Consider the following 8,669-nt stretch of genomic DNA (forward strand, 5'->3'; position numbering starts at 1 on the left):
AAATAATAGCGCTTTCTATTGTCATTGAAAATTTTATTTGAGCCATTCTAATAGCTTTGCAGTGGCATCGCATTGTGGCTAAATCTGTACTTCCCCGATGATGAATAACGTTGAGCATATCATATGCTTGTCAGCTTCTATCTTCCTCACTGAAGTGTCTATTCAAACCTTGTATTGGCATAATTCTTAGTGTATCCATTTATCTGTTGGTGAACATTTTTATAAGATTAATTAGGCCATCTGCTCAACTCTGGTCTAATTCACTAATTCTTATAAGGAGAATTAGATAAGAACAGTGAAGAAATGAAGAAACATATAAACTAACATAAAAAAGCTGATACACTAGAAAAATAAAATGCATTAAAAGAGATGCCACAATGACCTCTTCCTGCCCTCCCTTTCCCAGTTGATATGAGAAACTAAGGCTATATCTTTACATTTGAAACATGAAAATATCTCCATTTTACTGAAGATGGCATAATACGTAACAAGAAGCCTGGGAAAATCTTATGTTAAAAGTCAGCGAGCTTTAGAAATTACAGTAGAATGGCCAGACAGCGGCTCAAGCCTCGCTGGTCATCCTCCCCACTCTTTGACTAGTTTCTCGTGTTGGCACCTGTGTGCGTGGAAGCTGTCAGAAGTCATTGTCTGAAATATTTCTAACATGCGACACACTAATCTGCGAATAGCCCAACCTGAGCCCTTAAATTATTCCCACATCTGGTATTGAACTTGCCGATGTATTTGATGCCGTTTATAGTGCTGTGTGGGATATACACCTAAGTTATAAAAGTCATGCTAATTAGCCTGTGTATTGCTTGGAATTCTCTTTCAAATTTACTTACTGACAGGAGATTCACATTCTCTGAGATTGACAAGTTCAGATTACCGAGATAATTAAAACCTAACTTCGTGTGTCCCCACTTTGGAATCGATGTCCAAGTATGTGTTGCCCACGAAACAGGCAGCCTTCCACGGGAGACGCAGCTCGCATCCTTACGGTTATCTGTCATTCTCGATAATAACAACATCATCATGGGGATTGTCGGTGACGTTATTTATGTCAGTGGCAGGAACATGAGACGTACCTTAACCAACAAGCTCTGCATGGCCCCTCGCTTAGAACTGGTGGGTACTTTTAGTCTCACTGGGGCGCCTTTTCTTTCAGATGGACTGGAGGCTTAGTTCTTGTCTTGGGAATTATATCTGCTCATCGCAGTGGAGCACAGACCGTAGCGTCCAAGAGGCAACATTATACAGTTTCTCCCTGGGAAACGCGCGGACGACTGGTTCTGTGCTGCCCACTGTCATCAGCGTGAGCATCATCGTAGACAGGCTTGCTGGGCGCTCCCTGGGAATGAGGCTCTCTGCAAAATAATCCGCGTGTGTGATGCTATTTAACCATCCCCACCGTCGCATGAAGTGGATGCACCTATTTGTGGACCAGATGCTAACCAGCTGGCTTCTGACTTCACCATGAACCAATGTCTCCCCTCCAACCATGAGAGATCACTGGGCCTCAGTTTCTTGATCTTGAAAATGGGGACAATAATATATCAACCATATAGTGTTGTTATGAGCATTGCATGAGTTACTGTAGGCTAAGTGCTGAGGAGAACTGTGATGCTCGGTAGTCATTGGCTGTTCTGGGATTGTGAACGTGAAGGCCACCTAAATAACGGAGATCATTGTGGCTACAGTTGAACGTGGCATGGGGGAAGTGTTCTGTGTGTTATTAGACTTGACGGCCTGTGGAAGCCGGGACGGTCTTCTGTCCTCCTCTTGGCGGCATTGTCTCCTGTGGTTCAGCCTCTGCAACTGGGAATTACAGCAGCTACAAACGGGAGTCGAGGCTGGTGCTCCAACGTGTGGTGACAAGATTTGCAGTCCATACCCCTGGAATCAAGGAGCACCCCTATTTGCATTAGTTTAATAACTCACTACAGTACTGAATGCCACTCTGGGTCAGCCAGATTATTCTTCAGAAACAAAGTAAGCCTGAAATTGCCCTATTTTAGCCCCACAAAGATGTCCTCCTACTGGGCTACTGCCTGTCCCTGTAGCAGAGAAAAGACCAGAAGTGATGTATGTCGCCTTTGCTCGGGTTTGATTCTCCTGAACTAGAACATGTCTTAACGGTTGACAAACAGTGGTCGGCAAACTCATTAGTCAACAGAGCCAAATATCAACAGTACAACGATTGAAATTTCTTTTGAGAGTCAATTTTTTTAAACTTAAACTTCTTCTAACGCCACTTCTTCAAAATAGACTCGCCCAGGCCTTGGTATTTTGTGGAAGAGCCACACTTAAGAGGCCAAAGAGCCGCAGTTTGCCGACCACGGTCTTAACTGAACTGTGAAAGGGCCAGGGAACGTGGAGGAGAGATGGAACTTTCAGCCTTGCCTGTTCTGCCGCACATTCCACTCTGAATGGCTCCTGAGCGCTTACTGACCGCAGTCTCAGCGTTTGCTCTGAGTGATCCTGCAGTTGTTGATAAGCGAGAGGCAGGTGGAGTGACCCCCTGGTGGACCTCCTGCTGCACAGAAGGGTTCCGATTGGCTGAGACACTAGTGGATTGGACCTGGATGGCATGGTGCAGACTGCAAAGAGGAAAGTGTTGTCCAAAGAACAAAGGGGTTTTTGTGTTTTGCTGAGACATTTCCCTTTTATCCCTTTGTACTTGTCCAAGAAGGAAGGGATTTCTCCCGTATTACAAAATATAATTAAAACATTCTGAATGAATGTGATAGCCCACGATCTCATGATGGCAAGTGCCAAGCCTATGATTGTGTGTACGTGTGTGTGTTCATCTAAGCATTTTAAAAAAAAGATGTTGGGGATTCCTGCAGTGGGTCTATTACTATAATTGTTTTTCAAAAAAGATATTGAAGTTCAGAGACATTAAGTAACTTGTCCAAAATCCGCAGCTAGGACATGTCCAGGCTGAAGTCGAACCCGGGTCTTCCTGACTCTAGATCACCCTCCACGGCCCCCTCCACACTTGATACTTTTGTTATTGTTGTTGTAATATAGCATATGCTAAAATGTCTTATTTCCCATTCCTCGTGCTCAATATCTTGTACACTACTTTATTTAACATAGAAGCTCAGTAGATCTGGGTTAAAATTTAAAAATAAAAAATACCTAGTACCCTACTTTACTTAACATAGGCGCTCAATAGATCTGGGTTAAAATGTGAAAAAAAGAACAATCTAATATAGCATTAAGCCTCAAAGGCTGATTGAAGTTTTCTATATGAGTCTCAGAGAATACCAGGTTGTGAGACGCAGTGAGGGAGGATGCTGGGTACATGGCATCTACTCCCCGGCACAGACAGCCTCCGGCTACGTAAAGGTGAGCTGGTAAATTTCAAAGCCACCTCTTCTGAAAGGCTGCCAGTGAGAAGGCTGAGTGCCTCTGTCAAGTGACATTTCTCAGTCCCCAGCTGAGCTGACCCAGAGAGCGCATTTGAGGTGAGGGTAGCCTTAAGGTGTCCTGGTGTGAGTCTTTGGCCAATGGAAGCCTGATATTTACGCAGAAAGACAATTGGTGATTTCATAGCAGTTTTATAGTGGGGTTGATGTCTGTAAAGAAGGCAGGATGGAAATCAGATGAGAGGTCCCGGTGGTGAGTGGGTGGACTCAGCTGAAGGGGAGTGGACAGACATGGAGAGAGCCGTTGAGTCTTGTTAAGGGCCGACATAAGAGAAATGGTCAATGAACACCTTCTGCTCAGGGTGGTTGGATAAGCTTTCCGCCGAAGCTGTGTTGAATTCTCAGGGACTGTCCACTTCCTACACTGTGTTCCAGTTCTTTCTATAAAATCTGGTGGTCAAGCTTTTCCCGGCTAACATGAGGCTGGTCACGTGGCAGGCATTTCTGTCTGCCTTATTTCCATGTGACATTGTTCTTCCCATGGGTGATCCCACTGCCTCTTTTTTAAAACTGATTTTTAAAAAATATTTTTTCTTGATTTCAGAGAAGAAGGGAGGGAGAAATAGAAACATCAATGATGAGAAAGAATCACTGACTGGCTGTATCCTGCACACCCCACACTGGGGATTGAGCCCATAACCTAGGCATGTGCCCCAACCGGGAATCTAACTGTGACCTGCTGGTTCATAGGTTAATGCTCAACCACTGAGTCATGCTGGCCTGGCGAAATTGATGTTTTTTTTTTTTTTTTTTTTAAGAGAGAGAGGAAGGAGAGAGAGAGAGAAAGGGAGAGAGAGAAAGAGAAACATGGATTTATTGTTTCACTTATATGGTTGTTTCTTGTATGCACCCTGACCAGAGATCAAACCCACAACCTTGGTGTATTGGGACAATGCTCTAACCAACTGAACTGCCCAGCCAGGGCACACTGCTTCTTATAAACAAGGCCTGATACTAATTTATTTCTTACAATTACCCCGCCCCCCCCCCCCCCCCCAACTATGAAATCGATTGGTTTTGAAATTCAGCAGCTCACTTTTATGTTTACTTGCTATAACTGCATTTGAGGGGCGGGGTAGGGATGTGGTTCATATTTATGTCCAGATTATTTCTGAATGGAAATAAAAACTCCTTTTACAAAAATAAAAAATACTTTTTTAGTTTATTTTAGCACGTCCACTGACTTTCTTAGTGAGAAAGCAGCAGGTTTTGCTTCCGGTGCATTTGTTTTCTTATGTGTCTGTGGATAGAGAAAACCCCTAGCTCTTTTCTCAGTAGTCTTTCCCAATAGTCTCTTCTTTCCTGATCGTGTACAGAGCATTGCTTCCTACTGCTCAGGGATCTTCCCCATAGATGAAAAGCACATGTAAAAATACCAGGAGCGAGTCTTTACATGTGAACTGAGATTAAACTATACATTGGCTTGGAGCCTAAAAAGAAAAAGTTTTCTGCTTTTTCATTTTCCTTAACCCTGGTGTGCAGGACAACAGTTGGATGGAGTTATTTCATTCACATTCTAGAGTAGAACTCTACTGTAATGCTGGGATCGGGGCCAAGAAAATGAAGGTTTTCGGGAACACAGACATTGACTCACACCTGATAGCCGCGTGGAGCTCTGAGAGAGGGACCTTCAGCTGGTGTTACTTGCACCCTACGCTTGGCATTATTTTTTGTGAAATCCTCACCCAAGGATATCTTTATGGTGAGAGAGAGAGAGAGAGAGAGAGAGAGAGAGAGAGAGAGAGAGAGAGAGAAACATCAATGTGAGAGGGAAACGTGGATCAGTTTGCTCCGGTATATGCTCAGACCAGGGACCTAATCCAAAACCTAAGTATGTGCCCTGACCGGGAATCGAACCTGCAACCTTTTGATGTTCAGGACCGTGCTCCAAACAACTGAGCACCCAGCCAGGGCTGGAATTCTCCCGTTAAACTTAGATTTTAGTAAGTCTGACAGAAATGTAGGCCATATTTCAACTACTTATCTACTTATGCCAAAGAATACTCAAAGATGTCTTTGAAGATGCCCTCACCCTCTATCCCAGGTGGTAGGCGAATCGGGGAAGAACTTGGTGGCCCCGGGCCGTTGGACGTGGCACGTTCAGCCTTTATTACAGTAGATGCAGGTGTCGCTGTTGAAGTGCATGTGTAAGACCATGTCCTACAGGCACACTTTTCTTGCCACTTTGAGTTTTCAGTTTGTTCTGAGCAAAAAACCTTTTTCAGATTATGATTTTCAACATACTGTGAAAGTTGGAAAAGTAAAATGTTGCGTAGGAGTCACTGGTTAAGATTTCTATGACAATGACAACTGTATCTGTGACGAGTTTCATGATTTCAGTAATGCCAACGTGGGAAAATGTTGACAACTATTTGAGTGCCCTCTCCTTTGTATACGAGGCAGGACCGTCCCCAACGCTGTTGAGACTGTGTGTACAATGGATACCGTCTCTCCCCTCTCCACCCTAGAGATAATGTGTTCCTCCAATTTCACCGAGTGGACACCCTACGTGATTTGGTCTTGCGTTGGAACTGTTCTCTGAATGGAACCGTGGCGCTGGAGTTCTTACGTGACTTGCTTTTGGTATTTGACTGAGATTCACCCAGGCCGGTGCGTACAGCTGCCATTGGTGAGTGGTATCCCACTGCTTACTGTAACCCATCCATTTCCCAGTTGATAGACAGCTGGGGTGTCCCCAGGGTCTTGCTCTTCTAAATGTGCTGCTAACATTCTCAGAGTTGTCTCCTAAAATACCCGTGCCAGGGTTTCTTCAGGGCGTCCGCCCAAGTGGGCCTGCTGAGTCTGGACCCCAGCCTTTCCTCTGCTGATTGCTGTGCCCGCCTCCCTTCCCTGGATGTCCGGAGGGGACATGGGTCTGCTTCTTAATGTTCTTAAGCAACGGCCTTGATTTAACATCCACATCCAGGGGCCTTCAGAGGGAAGAGGTGGGAGAGGGAGGTGGTGGTGCTTCCCAGCCTCAGGAGGAGCCTCGGCTGGCCTGGGGGAGCAGCGGAGGGCCAGGCGGGTGGAGGCTCCGCAGCTCTGCAGGGCGCGGGTGGGGCAGGCTCTGCGCAGCCCAGGCGTCCAGGCGAGGTCACCACTGTGCTAGGGAATTTGTACATTTCACAAGGGGGCATTAAACAACCAAAGAGCACTTCATTCGGAGACCGGAAGGTTTTAGTTATGTAAAACGAAGGAAGCTAATCTGGAAATGGTCCCCGCACTCTGGCTTCTTCGATGAGCTTCAGAGGTATGTCTCCTTGGGGCTCAGATACCGCGGTACCCGCGATCGCTGGCCCCCTGTCACGCTCTGCTGGCCACGTCTCCTCGGTGATCCTGGCCTGGGTGTCCCCGCTGGTCCCTGTGCGGCAGCCAGGCTTTGAGGTTCTCTGACAAACAGCCAGTCCTGCAGGGTCTCTCCTTTCCAAAGCCTGGGCCACGCGGCTGGAGGTTCAACAGGGGCAGCGCTGCTGGGCTCCCGGGAGACTGAACCAGCCCTAGACCAGCTCCTGCCCGATGTGGGAGACACTGCTGGGCTCCTCAGACACAGCCGTGTCCCCTGTGTCCCCAGATGGGGTGGCCTGGGTACCCGCGGAACCCTCCGCTGCTGGTTGCAAAAGGAAGACCCAATCATTTAGGGTGCCCACTTGGTGAAATTGGAGGAACACAGCATACTGCTGGTCTCAGGAGGTAAGCACCTTTTTCCAACAAATGAAGGTCCCTTGCGTCCCAGGGACACACCTGTGAGGGGGAAAGAGCGCCGCGGCGGCCTCAGGCGGGGGGTCGCCAGGGTCACGCGTCCATCCTTCCGGGCGAAGCAGCCCGCGGACCTCCAGCTGTTCCTGGGCGTGGGGTCTTTTTTCGGGGTGCCCTGCGCCGTAGCAGCCACACTCTTCCCAGCTCGCAGCTGGCGGGCCGGGGCGTGAGCTCGGGGATCAGGGTCCGGGACAGGTGCGTGCGATGCCCACAGTCACGGTCACACCGGGTCGTGCACACGGGCCGCTTCTGTTGGTGGATAACGGCGCGCTGCCTGCCCAGCCCCGTGGCTGCCCCTCCCGGGGGCTGTGAGCATGCCCCCTGCTTGTGCGGTGGCAGCAGATTTGCAGTTCACGGCGCCCGCCACCACGGCTCCTCCAGGCCCCTCCTCACTCTTCAGGCGCCTTGTGGGGCCCCTCGCTGCCCTGGGCTCCTGGCTGGCAGGGGGTGAGCCTTGGTCTGCAGGTTCTCCTTTTACCTCAGGGTGCCCCCAGAAGGGCAGGGGGCACTCCGAGTGACTGAGAGAGGGATGTGGGGCCCGATTACAGACCACTCAGCCTCTGTGCCAGGGACGCCCCTATAACCTTGGGTACGTTTCAGATGTATGGGTTGATGGTATATATTTTTGTATATTGCAGTATGATTACCGCGTCATGTGAGTGAACGCCCTTATCATATCACAATGATCATTGCTGTTTTGTGGAGACAACAGTTAAGACCTAGTCTCTAGCACTTTTTAAAGTAGAGTTTCTTCACCTGGGTGTGGGAAGGGGACATAAACTCATGACTAGGCTGCCAGAGTCTCATCCCTCAGCTGAGAGAGGGGGCTCTGGGGCCCAGAGCGAAGGGACGTGCCAGGATCACAAGACTAGCAATAGGAGGTGTTACACGGAATAAATGAAGAAGTCCTTAGTATTGACCCCAAACTTACTACGGTGAGTGGAATGCTATACCTGGTGTCACAGGAAAACTGGGGTGGGGGGTGGTAATAGCACACCTTCAGCTGGAATTTGTTTATGGTTCACAGTTGGTCTACTTAATTTTTTTGTTGAAGTATATTCTATGTTTCAGGTGTGCAACATAGTGATTGGATGCGTATATGCCTTACAAAGTGATCACCATGAGAAGGCCAGCACCCAAGTGACAATGTGCCAAGGTATCAATATTATTGACATTGTACTCCCGCTGCTGTACACCACAGCCCCGTGGCTTAGTTATTGTATAACTGGAAGCTTGTACCTCGTAGTCCCCTGCACCCTTTCCACCGCCCTCCCCCTGGCAGCCACCACTTGGCATATTTTTGAAACTTTAAAGAACTGCTCATGGTGTAAATCCCCTGGGCTCACACAACATGACATCAGCTTAAACCCATGTTCCTAGTGAAGAAGGAGGGCTATCAAGTTGACGTGCCACACGGTGTAGGGGGGCAGCTGGTACAGACTCAGCAATCAGCATTACACCGAGTTAGAGACAGTTAGT

This window comes from Eptesicus fuscus, chromosome 19, assembly GCF_027574615.1.
Source record: "Eptesicus fuscus isolate TK198812 chromosome 19, DD_ASM_mEF_20220401, whole genome shotgun sequence".
Taxonomy (NCBI): domain Eukaryota; kingdom Metazoa; phylum Chordata; class Mammalia; order Chiroptera; family Vespertilionidae; genus Eptesicus; species Eptesicus fuscus.